The 19,098-nt window shown below is 52.5% G+C and overlaps 1 long non-coding RNA gene across 1 annotated transcript; it reads left to right on the top strand.

The window, feature by feature from the left end:
* Nucleotides 1–3,427: 3,427 nt before the first annotated feature.
* On the top strand, nt 3,428–4,854 carry LOC129150362 (uncharacterized). Its single transcript, XR_008557095.1, has 3 exons — nt 3,428–3,474; nt 3,722–3,825; nt 4,782–4,854. It is a non-coding gene; the product is annotated as an uncharacterized LOC129150362 (long non-coding RNA).
* The last annotated feature ends 14,244 nt before the right edge of the window (nt 4,855–19,098 follow it).

The following is a 19,098-nucleotide window of genomic DNA, read 5'->3' as shown; positions in this document are numbered from 1 at the left end:
ACAGTGCCATGGCAGTGAGCGTAATTTCATACGTATTATTACAGAGCTTCTATAAGAATAGGCTATGTTATTAATAACGGTGACAATGGCAACATTTCCTGGATACGTCGGTAGCTCCTTGTTCTGTTCGCCTCCCACTTCCAGGCCCAGGATGCACCGCTCCAGGCTCGCCCTTCTGTCTGCACTAAATGCCACCAGCATCCGGGCGACAGAGTGGCTCATGTGGCAGTAAAAAGCCTGCATCTGCCAGAGGGCACTCAAGTTCCCTGTGCCTCAGTTTCCTCACCTGTATAATGGTGATAAGTCTCCCTTCTGGTGGGGAGTCAATGAGATAATAGGCGGGAAGCACCTGGTAACTTTAGCAAACTCTAAAGCAGGGGTCCTCAAACTTTTTAAACAGGGGGCCAGTTCACTGTCCCTCAGACCGTTGGAGGGCCGGACTATAGTTTAAAAAAAACTATGAACAAATTCCTATGCACACTGCACATATCTTATTTTGAAGTAAAAAAAAATGGCAAAAACACCCGCATGTGGCCCGCGGGCCGTAGTTTGAGGACGCCTGCTCTAAAGAAGTACTAGTTGGGATTTCTTTCACATACTGGCTGTTAGTCTGCTAGGAAACGTGCGGAGAAATGGAAGTTGCATGGGGCTGTAGCCAGAGACGAGTGACTTCCAATGTGAGCTCTGTCACCAACATCATCGCCAGGCGACTCTGGCAGGGGCCTTGACCTCTCCGAGCCCTGTTCTCCCCCATGAACTAGGGCAGTGGTCGGCAAACTGCAGCTCGCGAGCCACCTGCGGCTCGCGAGCCGCAGTTTGCCGCTCTGTTGGCTAATGAGTTTGCCGACCACTGCTAGGGAAAAACACTTAAAAATCATTTTAATAATGTACTAATGTCTTTAACCTGAAGTCGAAACTTCTGGGTAAGGGTAATGCCTTATGCAGTGGTCGGCAAACTCATTAGTCAATAGAGCGGCAAACCACGGCTCGAGAGCTGCAGGTGGCTCTCGAGCTGCAGTTTGCCGACCACTGACCTAGAGGGAGAAAGAGACTCTAGCTCCATGGCTGGGGTGAGGATTACCCGACACCACTCTGTACAGTGCTCTGCATGTTCCGTCACTGCCCAACCACCAGGTGAACGGCAGCTCTTATGTATTTCCTTCCTCTCTTCCAGCCACAACCTTTCAACCTGTCTATTAAAAAGCATCTATTAGCCGAAACCGGTTTGGCTCAGGGGATGGAGCGTCGGCCTGTGGACTCAAGGGTCCCGGGTTCGATTCCGGTCAGGGGCGTGTGCCTTGGTTGCGGGCACATCCCCGGTGGGGGGTGTGCAGGAGGCAGCTGATCAATGTTTCTCTCTCATCGATGTTTCTAACTCTCTATCCCTCTCTCTTCCTCTCTGTAAAAAATCAATAAAATATATTAAAAAAAAAAAAAAGCATCTATTACACTTCCTCTACGGCCCGATCACTTGGTAGTTGCCAGGGATACAAAGATAAATAAGACATGAGTCTTGCCTCCGGGAATATTCAGTCTCCTGGGAGAAGAGTACTGAAAAGAATCACTTCATTTAAAGAATCACCTTCTATGCGGCAGACACTGGGGTAGGGCCTTCCACACACCCTCTCAGTAAATCCTCACGGGGACCCAGGACTTACGCCCAAGCCCCATGACCTGGCCCAGAGGCCCTGGTCTCAGCCAATACTCTCTCCCGTCTCCCAGAATTGAGTGGCCGGGCGACGGTGCCCAGTGCGGGTGAGAAGGACCATCATGGGGTCTGAGAGAGGCCGTGGGGCCCAGAGGAGCGAGTGCTCAGTTCCATGAGGGGAATGTTGGGGAGGTGGGGGCAGGCGGGGGCTTGCAGAGGAGGGTTTAGAGAGCAACGCTCTGGGTGGTTGGGGCAGTGGGCAGAGGCTTGCAGGCACACAGTGGCAGGGCGAGGGCAGAGGGGAGAAATGGAGAGGGGCTGGGGTACAGGGTCGGTGGGTACAGCCTCCACGAACTTCCTGCTGGGGCTGAAGGGGAGACAGGCGACTGGGGCTTGTGAGTGGCAGGGTCACTCACAAGTGACTCTGCGTGACCTTGGATGTACCGTCTCCACTCTGGGTCCAGTAATTTCCTCTTTGCAAAGAGAGTTTGTTCAGGTGGTACGTTTCCTCCCTGATCAAAATGATGTAATTATACAGAGCCGAGGGACAGAGGGAATATTGGGGGGTCAAGGAGCCAGTGATCCGGGCCCTCCGCTGGACTGGTGAGGGCAGGAGCGGAATGTGCACCCCCTCCTCTGGCTGCAGCAGCCCCTGCACAGCTCCTCACTGCTGCACGGAGGCCACTGGAGGGCGCTGTGTCCCCACAGTTCTGACTGAGCGGCCCCAGAACTTGCTGAAGAGAACTTGCAAGGCCAGGGGCCAGCGCGGGGGAGGCCTCTGGACAAGCCATGGGGGGCCACTAGGACCTGATGCTTCTGTGAGCCTCCGTGTCAGCAGCTGTAAAATGGGGACAACGATGTCTGCCTTCCAGCCTGTGGTGCGAAATGCTCTGAATGAGAGTGCGTGTGAGTGCCTCCCAGCACGGGGCTGTTCCCTATGCCAGAGGAAGCATCTACCGGCGCCACCCTCAGAGAATCGTCCCGTCACCCTGTCCGAGGGGCACGGGCGAGGGCCTCCTATGACCTGAGAACGGGCCGAGGCACTCCCTGGACGACCTCCGCCCCATTCCCACAAGCGCCCCATACGGTACGAATTACTAGCATCTCCATTTCACAGTTGGCAAAGCCCAGGCCCAGAAAGGGTCACCCAGCCATCGGTGGCCTCAGTGGAGTTCAAACCTGGGTCTATCTGACTCACAGACCTGCCTCCAACCACACACAGCCCAGCCCCCCTCACTCCAAGGCAGGAGGGTCCGGCACGTCTTGTCTTTCGTGCTGAGATTCCAGACCGATGTCCTTTGGCTCCCCTCCCAATGGCTTTCCCATGAACCAGTACAGGGTGGGGCAAAAGCGGGTCTACAGTTGTTTGTATGGAAAATAATACGATAGCTGGTTCACAAATAACAATACGAGAATAACCTGTGTTTTGTGTATTCATAACGGTAACCCTACTTTGCCCCACCCTGTATGTGCTTGATATGGAAGGTCGGGGACTTTGCAATTTCCTCTTCCCTTGGACTTGAGCACGGTTCTTCCTCCTCCCTGGCAAGCAGAGCCGGCCCTGGGATGCAAGTGGCTTCACCTGCAACTTGACCGCGCTGTCAGTCTGAGTGAGTGGCAGGGGACCGCACTGTCAGTCTGAGTGAGTGGCAGGTGACTGCGCTGTCAGTCTGAGTGGCAGGTGACCGCGCGGTCAGTCTGAGTGGCAGGTGACCAGGCTGTCAGTCTGAGTGAGTGGCAGGTGACCGCACTGTCAGTCTGAGTGAGTGGCAGGTGACTGCGCTGTCAGTCTGAGTGAGTGGCAGGTGACCGCGCTGTCAGTCTGAGTGAGTGACAGGTGGGTGGGAGAAGCTCGACTCCTGGTCCATCCCCAGCTCCCCAGGGTACATGCGATGCAGGGCACTGGCTGCCACGGTGGAACTCACCTCCGTGAGAAGGTCTAATCGAAGGGCTTGTAGTATTTCTCAGTTTTTATTTTCTGTCTTGATGAGAGAAAGATCATGCACTTTGCATGGCTGTAGATGCATAGAAGTGTGGCTCAGTTTTCACAATTTCTGTTCTCTTTCTCCCTAGCCCTCCCTTCGCTTGAGAAGGTAAATTCTGGAATCTCCCAACCAGGGGGTTCTTGGAGTCCCTGAGTCATGGCATCGTGGTGCTGGGAGAGCCCTGGAGACCAGGTAAGCAGACCTCTCAGGGCAGAGAGGAGGCAACTGAGGCCCAGGGAGAGCCCACGGTCAGGACAGGTTGGGGCCAGAGCCCTCTGGTTCTCCTGGTCTCATACCAACACATTTGCCAAGTCACGTGTCCGAAGCTCGGACCAGGAAAGAGAGATGGGACAGTGGAGGGACAGGGAGGTGCTGATCTTGCTCTTTGGAAGCTCTAGTGGGGAGTTGACTGTCTCATCTGACGTCAGCCCTGGGGCCAAGAATGGCCACAGAAAGAAAATATTGTGAGAGTAAATGTGTCAACACAGAGCTGGTGGCAGTTCAGTGTCAGAAATAGGCTGACTCCAGGCTCGGCCAGCCCAGCCCTCTGGGGCTGCCTCTCACCGAATGCTGGGGAAGCAGGACCTGTCTGCGAAGATGGGGGGCAGGCGCCCCTGAGAAGCCGTAAGAACTGGGGAACAGCTTGCCCAGGGCTGAAGGAGAACGCCCAGGGATGCAGGAAGGAAAGCTCGCGGTCAGCTACTGAGTACCAGGCCTGACTGAGCACTTTACAGTGATTCTCATTTCATCTTCCCAGTAGCCCTGAGAGACAGGCTTTGTTGTCCCCATTTTGCAGAGCAGGATGCTCAGAGAGGTTAAGTAACTTGCCCGCAGTCACACAGATAGCAAGTGGCGTAGCACAGATTTGATCCCAGGTCTGTCGACCCCTGGGTGTTTCTAATACTGGGCTGGGGACATCACTTGATCAGAAATACCAGGAACACTTGTTGGGAAGGAGATACCTAGGCTTCGCCCCAGACCTACTGAATGGGAACCTTGGGGTGGGCCTGGGAGCAGTACTCTTCACAGGTTCCCACGGAAGGGGTGGAGGGCCTATGCCGCTAAGGCCTGGGAATAATTGCTCAATAGCAGGAGTTGGCCAACTTTTCCTGTAAACAGATAGATAGTAAATATTTTTGACTTTGCAGGCCCGCTGGTCTCTGTCACAGCTCTTCTGGAAGAAGCCACAGACAATGCTCCCACGAATGGGCATGGCTGTGTTCCAATAAAACTTTATTTACAAAAAACAGGTGGTGGGCCAGATTGGACCTATGGTAGTTTGCTTAGTCTATAGCAGGCGTCCTCAAACTACGGCCCGCGGGCCACATGCGGGTATTTTTGCCATTTTGTTTTTTTACTTCAAAGTAAGATATGTGCAGTGTGCATAGGAATTTGTTCATAGTTATTTTTAAACTATAGTCCGGCCCTCCAACGGTCTGAGGAACAGTGAACTGGCCCCCTGTTTAAAAAGTTTGAGGACCCCTGGTCTATAGCATGCAAAGTACCCACATAACCAGTCTTCCCCAGCTGCCCCCGGGTGAGAGCATGGTTATCTCCATTCTGCAGATGAAAAGACTGAGGCCCAAGGAGGTTAGACATCAAGGGTCACACAGGGAGTGAGTGACTGGCCGAGCTGGGATTAGAACCAGACCTTCTGACACCCAGTCCCACGGCACTGGAAAGCGTGAAGCCTGCTAAGAATGCCTGGGCCGTGCGGAGTGTCACGATTTAATGAATGCAGCCACCATTCGCTGAGCACTTACCATGTGACAGGCAGAGTCATTACCTCATGTGTAGGCTACCCAGATGTTGGATGTCATTGTCCCTGTCACAGGGAGCCGTCACAACCTCCCTGGGAGGTAGGAAGGCATATGCAGTGTGTCAAAACCAGCTTATCTGAGTGCCCCCCGCACCTGATCCGCTGCAGCTGGACACGGGGAGATGGGAGCTGCTGACAAGACGCGTTTGCCCTTCCCTTCTTGAGCATGCGCGTGCACACACCCTACGCTCCAACATCAAACGGACACGTGGTCGGTTCGGTGACCTCCTGGTCATAGGTAGGAGAACACAAAATTCAAGGCCTGCAAATGACTCTTCTGGTTTACACAAGATGCCCCCCCGTGAGACCAGGAACCAGGAAACTGCCTAGTTGGGGGGAAAGAATGTTGGATTTCCAGCTGGCCTAGATCCCACACCACACTCTGCCCCCGGTCTGCTGGGCGACCTTAGGTGTCACTTTCCTAATTTGTAAAATGGGTGGGAAGTAGGTGTGCCCAGTTGTTTTAGCCATTCATTCATCCAGCCAGCCACGGACAATGCATTAAACACCTACTCTGTGCCAAGCACAACCAGATCATTTTGGTTTGAAATTCCAAAGATTTGAGATTGAATCCTTCCTAGTGCTGAATAGGAGAGAGTAGATAAATGATAGGTCCCTTTGGTTCAAGGATGCCTTGGGTTAGGATTTCTCTCCAGGTAGAAAGTTCACCTCTCTCTCTCCTGCATAAAGGAGGTATTGGCAAGCATGCAGAGCCAGCTCCACTCACCAATCCATCCCTTAATCCAACCTTCCATCCATTTATCTTTCCTCCAGTCATCCATATACCTCTCTCCATCTATATGTCCATCCCAGTATTTGTTGAGCACTCATGGTGTGCCCGGTTTAGTACTGTGTCTGCCACCTCCAGGAAGTCCCCACTAGTGCCCATACCAACCTAGGGTTTGAGGCCATGGAAAACCTGGAGTCTAAGTAGCAATAATTCTCCATTCTCAAAATCCAGGGACTTTCTGGAATGCCTGCATGCATTTGTAGGATGCAGAGGGCCAGAGACAGGCCTGCTTGGGCTGCACACACCTCCCCATGCAGACGTGGCCTCTCCTCCTGGTTCTGCTCTGGCCTCCTCCCTCTAAGAACACCCCTGAACTGAAAATAATCCCATGTGAATGGGTAAACAAAATGTGGTATATCCATTCAATGGAATATTATTTGGCCATGAAAAGGAATGAAGTACTGACACATGCTACAACGTAGATGAACCTTGAAAACACCATGCTAAGAGAAAAAAAACCCAGACACAAATGACCACATCATGCATGATTCCATTTATTTGAGCTATCCAGAAAGGCAAATCCATAGAGACAGAAAGTGTATTAGTAGTTGCCAGGGCTGAGGGAAAGGAGGAATGAGGAATGACTGCTAATGATACAGGATTTCTTTTGGGGATGATGGAATGTTCTGGAATTAGAACGTAGTGAGGCTTGCACAACCTTGTGAATATAATAAAAACCATTGAATTGTATACGTTAACAGGGTGAATTTTATGGGATGTGAGTTATTTTAAAAGATTTGAAAGTCATTAGAAAACATTAAACATTTGAAACAATACCCTCATGTGTTACCACATAGCCTCCTCCCAACTCCTGGTGACACAGAGCAGGTAGCATCGAGGGGCTCAGACTTGCATTGCTCATTAATTGCAGAGGGAGGACAGGATGCAGAGCTGGACTCCTGGTCTAGTGCTCTTTCCTTCCCTTCAGGCTGCCTGACAAGTAGATGGTGCCTCATGGGCCAATCGCCCAGCAAAGGCCACTCACCACGTAGTTCAGGGGTTTCTGCAGGCAGGGACCACGCAACGCCCAAAGCCAGTCCCAAACCAGCTTCAATTCAGGCTGGACATCAGCACCCACCCCTACCCCGCTTCAGCCCTCATCCCAGCCTGACCTTGGCCCCAGCCCCAGCCTTAAACACACCGGCAACTGCCCTGGCCCCAGCCCTAACCTCAGACCCACTGCAGCTGCAGCCCAGTCAGAAAGCTCAACCCTACCCCAAGCCTGAGTCCTGTTCCCAGCTCGGCCTCATCCTAACCTCTGTCCCAGCCCAGCCTGAGCCCCAGGGCCGGCCAGTGGTATACTCTGGTCAAGGGCAGAGGAATCACCAGATGGCTTTCCTCTGCCTCGGGGTCCGACACAAATGACTTATTAAATACCTCCAATGTGCCAGGCCCTCTAGGTGCTGGCGACATATCTGTGAACAGGAAAGTTGCTTTGGGCAGAGGGGAGAGCCCCAATTCTCCCCCGACTTGCACTTCCTCCCCACCCTCCCTCCTTTCCCCCAGCCTCCATCCTTTCCCCCCAGCCTCTCTCCTTTCCCCCCAGCCTCTCTCCTTTCCCCCCAGCCTCTATCCTTTCCCCCCAGCCTCCCTCCTCCCCCCAGCCTCCATCCTTTCCCTCAGCCTCCATCCTTTCCCCCCAGCCTCTCTCCTTTCCCCCCAGCCTCCATCCTTTCCCCCCAGCCTCCCTCCTCCCCCCAGCCTCCATCCTTTCCCTCAGCCTCCATCCTTTCCCCCAGCCTCCCTCCTTTCTCCCAGCCTCCATCCTTTCCCCCCAGCCTCCATCCTTTCCCCCAGCCTCCATCCTTTCCCCCCAGTCTCATCCTTCCAATCACAGACTTCCTCCTCTTTCTAGCCTCCCTCCTCCCTCCAGCCTCCCATTGTTGAGACCTCCACTCACCCTCTACCCCATTCATTCTCTGCTCTTCCCCTCCAGGGCCAGGAGCCTTGGGCTGTGCTTCTGAACAGCCACTGTCTCCTTTGTGCTGTGGGCAGGCCTCCTCCCTCTAGGCCTTGGCTAAGCTTCAGGATGCAGTATGAGAGGGGGGGCAGGACAGCCTGGCTCTGGAGGCCCCACCAGCCTGTGACCTTCTAGAAACCATCCATCCATGTACAAGTGGTAAAACAGTTGCTGGGCTTTCTGGGCTGAGCGGTGGTAGAATCGAGCCGCTGGCATCAGGAACCAGAAACAGACAGTCTGCTCTCTGGTGGCATCTGGAGAGCAAGGACCCTCTCCTCAACCCAAACCCGGAGCCGTGAGGCTGAAGGAGTCATGCAGCCCTGGCCCCGTGGCCACTCACCCTCCTACTCCCCCATCGCTTAGGATGATGTTCCGGAGCCCACGGTCCAGGCCCTGGTCGGATTCTCATCCCTGCACTGTGCCCCTAGCTGCCCCTGGCTTCTGCCTCTCCTGGCTCCGCCCCAGCCTCTTTCGTCCTCACCATTGGTCTCCCCCACCTCACTTTCTTTCCTGTCCTTTTATGCATTAATTTTCAATTCTTCTGATTGTCTTAGGCCCACCTCCCTCCCTTCTCGTCATTTTCTCTGCAGCATTTTCTTTCCTCTATTTTTCTCCGTCTCTCTTCAATTCTCATCGTCTATCACTTACAACCAAAAGAATCCATAGGAACTGGAGCTTCTGGTCCATGGCAGTTGAGGAAATAGGAATTTTAGCTCCCAGAGCTTAAGAAATTCTTGTGATCCATCCCTTCAAAGTGGTACACTATTGTCAGTGTTAAGCACAACCTAGAGACGGCTGGGCGGCCTTCAGCACGCTGTTCCTTGGGGGTTATAGTAAGTTGTGTAAGCTCACCTGGTCCTCCAAGCTATCCTGTGAGGAAGATGGGGCTCGTGTTAATGTCCCCAATTTTCCTGTGGGGAAATGGATGCGGTAGTGACCTCTCATGCAGGCCAGGAGCTGACCCCAATCCAGTGTTGTCCGTTGTCCCCTTCATTGCACTGTGGACTGTAACACCCACCTCATTGCACAGGGAGGAATGTTTCTGGTTGATTCTGGGATGCAGAGGGGCTTCCAACGCTGAGCAGTAGGTGATGGCACAGCCTCCTCGGCCCTGGCTGGCCCAGGCAGGCTGCTGGATGGATGGGCAGCGCGGTGCGGGGACTCCCATCCCAGCCTTGCTTCGAGGGTGCGTTCTCAGTGCTTGGGACAGGAGCGTCCGGGGCTGTCATCTGTCTGGTTTGAATTAGATGCTGGGTTCTGCAGAACCTCGGGCTCGTTAGCGGGCTCATCGCCCAGCCTGGTGCCTGCAAGATGGTGACATTTCATTGTTTCCTTGCTTTTTCTTTTTTTAGTGTTTCTATCTCTTTCCCCCCTTTCTTTAATGTTTCAGATTTCCACCTTATGCCACAAAAATGCAAAGGCTGCCACAGTCCCGCTGGGACACACTCAAGTCAACGGCGCCTCTGGTGCCCACATCCCTCACCACTCTCCCGAGTGCCACAGCTACAGGCCCACGGATCCCTCCCCCAGGGCAGGACTCAGGGAACCAGGCTGGGTGTTTCTCTGCCCCCATCCAACACACAATCCCCCCCATCGGCATTTCTCTGGGAATTCAGGGTGTCACAATGGTTAGCAGGCATTTCTTGGGGTCTCTCTTCCTCCTTTTTTTTTTCCTGATCCATAATTTATTCTTTACTTAACAATTCAACCTTTCTCATCTGCAAAATGGATGTAATAAGAGTATCTCCCATCATTATGTTAGGCTGAAAGGATACAGTGAGCAGAAGGTGCTTATCCCAAACTAGGCACCTAGCAAGTGCTTAATAAATAGTGTGCATTGCTATTATCCTACTGATGTTGGGGACACCACTGCCACGTGAAGAACACTTACTTTCATGGCTACAAGGAAGAATAGATGAGAAGTCTCACCAGGTCAGGCATGTTCAGTAAGAGGTATATTGGCATTCATCATCACTGCCATCATCACCACCATCATCACCACCATCATCACCATCACTATCATAATCATCATCATCACCACCATCATCATCATCATCATCATCACCATCATCACCACCATCATCACCATCACTATCATCATCACCACCACCATCATCATCATCACCATCATCTACCATCATCATCATCATCATCACCACCATCACCATCATCATCACCATCATCACCATCACTATCATCATCATCATCATCACCATCATCATCATCGCCATCATCATCACCATCACCACCATCACCATCACCATCATCATCATCATCATCACCATCATCATCACCATCATCACCATCACTATCATCATCATCATCATCACCATCATCATCATCGCCATCATCATCACCATCACCACCATCACCATCACCATCACCATCACTATCATTAGCATCATCATCACCATTCATCACCATCACTATCATCATCATCACCATCATCATCATCATCATCATCACCATCATTATCACCATCACCATCATCATTATCACCACCATCACCCTCAACACCATCATCATCACCATCATAATCACCACCATCACCAATCATCACTACTACTACCACCGCCACCATCACCACCATCATCATCACCATCATCATCATCACCATTATAATCATCACCATCACCATCATCACCACCATCACCACCACCATCATTATTGCCATCATCATACCACCATTATGATCATCATCATCATCATCATCATCACCTCTAACTCTACTTCTGTTATCCCTTTCCTGTGTTCTCCTCAGAGGAGGGTAGGAGAGAATGTGATGAGGAGATGCTGAGAGGGGCTGAGCTGACTTGGAAGAACTGTGAATTGCAGGACCACAGAGATGCCTGGAAAAGGAGATGGACTAAGCTAAGTGGAGCAGGGGGGATGAGAGGGCTGGTGAGCTGGGTCCAGGAGAAGCAAGAGGTAGGGGGAAGGCAGTTGGAGGGAGGAGTAATTTCTGATGACATGACCAGAGCTTACATTATACAGCATACATTATGTTACCTCTGAGTTGACAAGGATTCCTCTCAGATTCTTTCCCCCTCACAGCAGTCCTTGAGGAGGGGCCAATTACTCACATGTCTAGTGCTGTCTCTGAGGCATCAGGGTTGGGTGGGCGTGGCAGGGGCAGAAATTTCTAGGCAGGGCCTCTGGGAAGTTGTATCTTGTGTATATCAGGTCATCCTGGGCAGGATGGCCTATGCCCGGTTGGTGGGAAGATTAAATGAGTTAATATATGTAAATCTCTTAGAACAGTGCCTGGCACAGAGTAAATGCTCATTGAACATTAGCTTGATTCAAAAGCCATAAGAAAGGGGATGGGAAGATACTGGGTTACCCTGAGCTGAGCACAAACAAGCCTGTTCATATTGCCCAGTGCTTTTCCCATACTAGGAGCTGGAGCATTGTCTGATAAAACGAACTGAACTGAAATTAGAAACCACAGTATGCCGTCAACTCATGCTGAGTTTGTGGCTAGCTAAACCCCAAAGCCTTTCTTCACAGCCTTATTGCTCAGCCAGTGATCCCTCATCCTGTATTTGTGGGTTTTCACTTTATTTTTTGTGGTCTGTTTGCTTTTTTTATGTTCCGGATTATAAAAGTAATATATGCCCACTGTGGAAAGTTTGTAATGAGCATAAAATTACAAAGGGCAGGAAAAGAGCAAGTTACAAATCAGCATGAATGGTTTGAATCCACTTGCATAAAATGTTTTTATATGTTTATAAAGTGAGGCAGAGATCGACAGGAATAAAGAGAGAGAGAGAGGGCGAAAAGGATGCTTGAAAAGATGTTCACGGAAATGATTGCAGTGGCTGCATTCACGTGACTTATATATGCTCCCTTATATTTTTTCCTTTAGGCTCTTTGAATTTTTAAAAGGACAAATCTGTATTATCTTTTCAAAACTAATTTTTTCATAATCATTATTTAAAAATGGAAATCAGATGATTTATTCCCCCCTCCCCTATTTAAAATTCTTTAAGGGATCTCCATTCATTCAACAAATACTCATTGAGTGGGTGTAAGTGCCAGGCTGGCTCTCCGCCCCCCACCCCCCGGCTTTATGGTCCTCACAGCTTCCATCACTCTCCCAGAGTATTGTTCTTTACAGGTTCTGGGTTTAATGTCTGCTCTCCTCCCACAATAGAGCTTGATCTATGTGGAGACAGAGCTCTGTAGATGAATGCCAGTGTCTGCCCCAAACAATGCCTGGCATGGGGTAGGCACTCAATAAATATCTATTGAATGAATGAATGTTTTAAAAGCAAAAATGAAGAAGTAAAAGGAAATCTTTCGTACTTCCACCGCCTAGAGATTATTGTTAGCATCCTGGTATGTTTCCTTCCAAACCTTTTTTTTTTTCTATTTTTATGTATAAGTATAGTTAAAAACACATTTTGCATCTTTTAACCCAGCATAATAACATACGTGTTTCCCATGGTATTAAGGAATATTATTTTTCTTGAATGTAAGCAGTGCTTCTCCACCGAGGGTGATTTGCCCCCAAGAGGGCATTTGACAATGTCTGGAGACATTTTTGGCTGTCACAAGGGGGAGAGTGGGGCGTGTTGCCACGGGTTGCTAAGGTCCAACAATGCACAGGACAGTCCCCACCACAAAGGATTATCCGGCCCAAATGCTGATGGTGCCAAGGCTGAGAACCCTGCTGCTAGTGGTCCGTCATACGGATCTACAAGACTTGACTGACCCACCTCTTCTTGTTGCAAATGAAGTTGTTTCTAGTTTTTCACTGATAAAAACTAAGGTCCTGAAAGAGTTTCAGACATAAATCTCTACCCACCTCCTACATCACCTTCGGATAAGTTGCAGTGCTTGGTTTTCAGGAACTGAAGTGATGAAGGACAAGACTGACCTTGCTTGAACTTCATTTCGTCGCTTTCAGCTGGGTAGCACTGCCGCTCTGGGTATGCTGTCCTCTGCCACATCTGTGGTCTGTCCCAGCGGTGAGTCATGTCAAAGAAAATATCCAGACTTCCATGGCCCGGGTGCTTTCTGTGATGAGGTTACCCCAGCAGTTCCTCACCTGCCTGAGCCGCTCGGGCTGCTGTAAACAATTGTCATGGACTAGGTGGCTGAGACAATAAACATCTATATCTCACAGCTCTGGAGGCTAAAAGCCCAAGATCAAGGTGCAGACAGACCCAGTGTCTGGTGGGGGCTCTCTCTCCGGTTTGCATACGGACGCCTTCTTGTTGCATCTCTTTCTCTTCTTACAAGGGCACTAATACCATCATAGGTCCCCACCATCATGACCTCATCTAAACCTGATCACCACCCAAAGGCCCCAATTCCTAATACCATCTCACTGGGGGTTCAGATTTCAGCATATGAATGGGGGGGGGGGGCTCAAGCATGTTGTCCATAACATCACCTGTCCAAGATGTCAAACCTTCATTTGGGAAGAGCCTGATTAATCATGACTTACAAATAACATCGGTCATGGGAGCGGAAGGGCAGAATCGAAGCCAGGCAGGCATTCCTTGCCATCCCTACGTACGCCAACAAAACCACTATCGTTCAAGAGTGTTTGGGAGTTGCTTTTGGGGTTTTCAGTGCCTTCCTTCAATAAGGACATCATCCAGGTGGGCGGTGTTGCTAGGTATACAAATGCGGCCTCTGCAAAACAGAATATTCATTCAACAGATATTTACCGAGACCCTGCTGTGCAGCAGGCAGTCCCAGGCACTAAGGACACAGGGATGAAACAAGACACAAAGAGAGAGCCCTGCCCTGGTAGCACCTACATTCTAGAGGGGACACCGTCACATAAACAAATCATGTAAAATACAATGTCAGGAAGAAAAACACAGCAGAGACAGGAATGGCAGGACGAGGAATGCTGTTTTAGATGAGATGGTCAGAGTCAGAGATGGGCTCTCTGAGGAGGGGCTGTGTTAAAGGGATCTGAGTTAAGAGAATGGGTATGAAGCCCTGGGAATATCTGAGGGACTCGTACGTGCAAAGGCCCTGAGGCAGGCATGTGTTGGGCAAGGTCGAGGAGCAGCAGCAGAGGCTGGTGTGTCTGGTGCGACATGAGTGAGGGGGAGAGCTGTCGGACATGAGTTAGAGTGGCAGGCGGTGGCCAGGTCGAGGAGGGACTGGCAGGCCACGGTGAGGACTTAAAGTTGTATTCCACTGGAGGGTTTAAGCAGGTGGGGAAGAGACCAGATGTCCATTTTAAACGGTCCCTCTGGCTCCGTATGGACCATAGGAGACAAGCGTGTAAGTGGGGAGCCCGGGGGGAGGCTGTTGCAACACTGCAGGTGAGAGAAGGTGCTGGCTTGGATCCGGGAGGAAATGATACATATATGAGACGTGGCCAGATCCCAGGTGTATTTTAAAGGGAGAGCTGGTGGGTGTGCCAACGGAGCGCCTGACGGGGAGGCCTGAGAGACAGAAGAATTGACGATGACTAACAGTTGGGAGCTGTGAGAGCTCAAGCGGTCTCTGCTGGGATCTGTGTTTCCGTGACATGCCCACATGCGATGGAGCCCAGGACACACCGCCAACCCTGGACAGTTGGATGTGGATCAGCTGGCAGGGTTTTCGGGTTCTTTTCCCAACCCCGGGCTTTTATTTACTCTTCATTTGATGCCTTGGGGCCGGCCACCCAGCCGAGCCCCATGGAGGAGTCCTGCCTCCCAGCCGGAGGACTGCCAGGATGGGCCGCTGGCTGCGCCCAGCCGGGGAGCGTGTGAGCCGCTCCTCTCCTGCCCCCTCGGCTGGACGGAGCGGGACTCCTGGTGAAAGCTAAGACACCTCGGCCCGGCCTCAGGAAAGCTGCTGCCCACCTGGCCTTCCTCGCTCGGCTTGGCTGTGTCCTCTCGGTTGGGCTGGCCTGCACAGCGGAGAATAAATTAGCACTTCCATGGAGGGGAAAGTCTGCTTCTATTTTTTGGTGATGAAATGAAGTATGGGGAAATGTTTTGGTAATAGGGCGGGGGTGGGGGTGGGGGGGCGGGGCTGGGCATCCAGGATGTGAGTAGTAGGACAGGACAAGAGGAGCAGCTGGCAGGAGCTGCCTTCCGCCGGCCCAGGGAAGGGCCCCGGCGGTGGCATCTACGCTGGAGGTCGCTGGAGGTCTCAGGGCTTCGGACACCGGACTCTAGGAAGCGGCCGCTGCCCTGGGTTGGACAGAGCTGGAGTCTAGCCCCAGAGAGATGTGGCTGCATGATTTGGGGGAAGTCCTCCATCTTCTCTGGGCCTCAGTTTCCTCATCTGTTAAAGGAGACGTTGGTCACAGTGGCCTCTCAGGTCCTCCTCGTTGCCATGGTCTGGGACCCGCTTGACGGGGGGCAATAGAAGCTGTCCCTGAGGTGGCTTCTGACACCATCACCAGAAGCAACGGGGGCAGCAATGGGCCCAACATTTCAGGAGAGGGCAGTGCTCACTCTAAGCACTGTCACCGCTCATGGGGGAGTTCATGCCACAGGCACAGCCTCTTCTACCTGAGGGGGTCGAGACGAACTTAATTATGTCCAAGCCAGCTTGCTGGGAGCTCCTGGCACTGGAGGAGGTGGGGCAGGGGAGGGGGAGACCCTAGAGAGAGTGAGCCTGACTGTTTGTGTGTGTGTGTGTGTGTGTGTGTGTTGGGGGGAACACCTACTCTTGCATTCAATGCTGGTGCATAGTAGGAGCTCACTGGTCTGCCTTCTAGTATGGGCTGCACTAAAGGTTCTGATCCAAGGTCCAAGGAGGGCACTTAGCAGGCTTTAGTGTCAGCTGTGATGGCCGAACCATGGGCCAGTGCGGGCGGCCACCACCGATGCCCGGGTCCCAACTCAGGGCAAGGATGGGCAGCGCAGAGGCGAGGTCTGGACTCCTCTCCAGCGGGTGGTAGCATGGCACTGCGGTTTTGTGCTTGGGCTCAGGATTCGGAAGCAGCAGGCTCACAGCCGACCACAACTCCCACGGAGCCGACCTGGGCAGCTGCCTTCTCCTCGCCTCCTCCTCTGTAAGTCCTGCCTCGCAGAGCGGAGGCGAGGATTCGGTAAGACCAGGTGCCATGTGTCGGGGTACCTGGGCCCCGCTCACTGTCGGTGGGTGTCATTTTCAGGGGGACAGGAGGCCCACCCAGTAGTCTCTGCCCCACGCCTGGGCCCAGCAGAGTGAACTTGGGAAGACCCTACCTCTCCCAGCTGACACTGTGCCTCGGGCCAGGGGACAGAGCCATAGAGGCGGACTCTGGGCGTCTCAGGTGAGGCAGATTCCTGCCCAGGTGCCAGGTCCTCCACCAGACCCTCCCAGGCTTCAGCCAGCGCAGAGGAGACACGCCGGTCCCAGCCCAGGCCCAGATGGCTGCTGGCAGCCTGCCCCTCTGGCGCCTCAGGGCCAGGCCCTTGCTCTGCTCCCACAGACCCTGCCTTGTCCCCGAGGACCTATCTGTCTGCAGGGTAGGCGTGCTCTCTTGCCTCCCCATCAGGTTCCAATGTGACCAGCCTGGTGACTCACGGCCCTAAGCAGAGAGCTTGGCAGTGCCGGTCCCACTCCCAGGCGCTCAGAGGAGGCCATCAGTGACAGGGCGTGCTTGGGGGCCACCCACCCACCAAATTATCTCCTTGGTGGATGCCTGAAATTCCACCACTAATACTTCATTCTTTGGGAGGATATTGTGGCCTTATCTCAGTTCCACTCTCTCCATATAAGCCCCCTGGGATATATAACATACCTGAATATGGATGAGCATGTCAAAACATTTTCCTTCCCACGGGAGGGATCCAACTTCTCGGGGTCCAAGGTCAGCACTCTTTCTGGCACTTTCAGTTCCCCAGCGAGCACCATCAAGCCCCTACGACGTGCTGCATGCACCCTGTGCCCAGTGCGGAGGTGAGGGAGACACAGCCTTGTCCATGAGGCACATAGTAGGTGCCCCGTAAGTGTTAGTGGAAGGCCTTACTCTTGCACCTGGTGCTGGTGCATAGTAGGTGCTCACTAGATCATCGTAGCGTGAATGAATGCAGCTCAGCAGCTGCAAATATAAGGCAGCTCAGCGCCGGGAGTGTGAGCACAGAGCTGAAGCCCCCTGTCTGAGTCTGTCTTCTGGCTCCACCACGCCCCAGCTACGTGATGTCAGCGCATCTCTGCGTCTTTCTTTTTTTTTTTTAAATACATATTTTATTGATTTTTTACAGAGAGGAAGGGAGAGGGATAGAGAGCTAGAAACATCAATGAGAGAGAAACATCGATCAGCTGCCTCCTGCACACCTCCTACTGGGGATGTGCCCGCAACCAAGGTACATGCCCTTGATCGGAATCGAACCCGGGACCTTTCAGTCCGCAGGCCGATGCTCTATCCACTGAGCCAAACCGGGTAGGGCTCTCTGCATCTTTCTCTGCCTCAGTCTCCTGGTTGGTAAAATGGGAGCGATAATGGTCGTGCTGAGGATTCACGGGGAGTTAATCTCTGTAAAGCACTTAGAACATTTCCTGGCACGCGGCACGCACTATGTAAGTGTTTGTTAAATAACGAAATCTCAGCAAACATTATTGAATACACATGGAAGGTATCCGTTCATGTTTGCTGGCTGGTCCGGGGACTCCGCAGGGCAGGAATGGTGTTTTAATCTTCTCCGTAGCCGGAGAGGCTGGCACGGGATAGGCATCGGCAAATGTTGGTTTCCTGGCCTGGGCCCGTCCTGGGCCCGACCTGGCTTTCCCGGCCGGCCGGGAGCGGCGTGTCTGGGAGTGCGGGAGCCGCAGCGGGGCTGGTGCGCTTTGGCAGCCCGCGTGCTTGGAGATGCGGTCGTAAATCCAGTTGTCGTCGGGTCCCTCCAGCAGGGCTGTTTTTTTCTGCCTGTTTGGGTGCAGACAGGAACTGTCAATACAGAATCGATCTTTACAAGGCGGGACTCGTGTGTGGGGCGGTGAAACGTGGTGTGGACACCCAGCGGGAACAGCCCGTACTTCTCACGACTTCCCCGCGGTTCTGGGCGTGTGGTTGGTACGCGGGAAATGCTCGTTAATGATGTGTGAGCCTGTTTGGAACAGACAGTCTGCTCGTGACTCCCCGCGCATGCTGCGACGTGTCCACCGCGAGCCCTCGCTTGGGCTGCTCTCGCCACACAGAGCATCTCTTTACACCCCCTTCTCTTTTCCGAATTCCTTCTGCCTTGTTCACGTGGCTTATCCCCAGATCCCTGCTCGGTTTTTGTGCAATATCTTCCCTTCCATGCAAACAACACCCCAGCCCCACCAAGCTGCTGCTGCAAACATTCCTCGAGGCTCTGCTCTGTGCCGAGCCCAAGGACCCCAGACTCACAGCCTCCTGAGAAAACGGAAAGTAAACAAATGATGACAGTGCACAAAGGAGGAGTGGACGCGTCTGTGGGTTACCACGCATGGAGAACTCAGGGTTCAGGAAGGGCCTGTGTTGGGGGGAGCAGTTGGGGGGAGGAGGGGAGCTTAAGCCGAGTGTCTGAGATGAAGGAAGGGAGAGCGCAGTGCAGATTTGAACTTGATACCGAGGGCCATGGGGAGCGTGAAATGCAGAACCCGATGATGGATGTCAATTGCAGATACAAAATGAGGTTGATGTTTGAGAATATAAAACTGGTATTTTTTTAAAGTTTTTATTTTTAATCTGCTCTATTAAAAATAACTTACGTATAAAAATCACCAGTTTTAAGTGTACAAATCCGTCCATTTTGACAAGGGCACACCGCTGTGTAACTACCACTGTCATCAAGGACGGAGCATGTCCATCACCCCCGGAGGCCACCCTGCCCCCTGCAGTCTGTCCCCTCCCTCCACCCACCAGCCCCAGGCACATGGACGTGCTTTCAGATCTGTGCACGTGCCTTCTGGAGACATTCCCGTCAATGGCATTGCACAGGGGCAGCCTTCTGTGCCTGGCTTTTCCACTGAGCA

This window comes from Eptesicus fuscus, chromosome 9 (assembly GCF_027574615.1).
Source record: "Eptesicus fuscus isolate TK198812 chromosome 9, DD_ASM_mEF_20220401, whole genome shotgun sequence".
Classification (NCBI taxonomy): Eukaryota; Metazoa; Chordata; class Mammalia; order Chiroptera; family Vespertilionidae; genus Eptesicus; species Eptesicus fuscus.
This window is presented reverse-complemented; position numbering and strand designations above follow the sequence as displayed.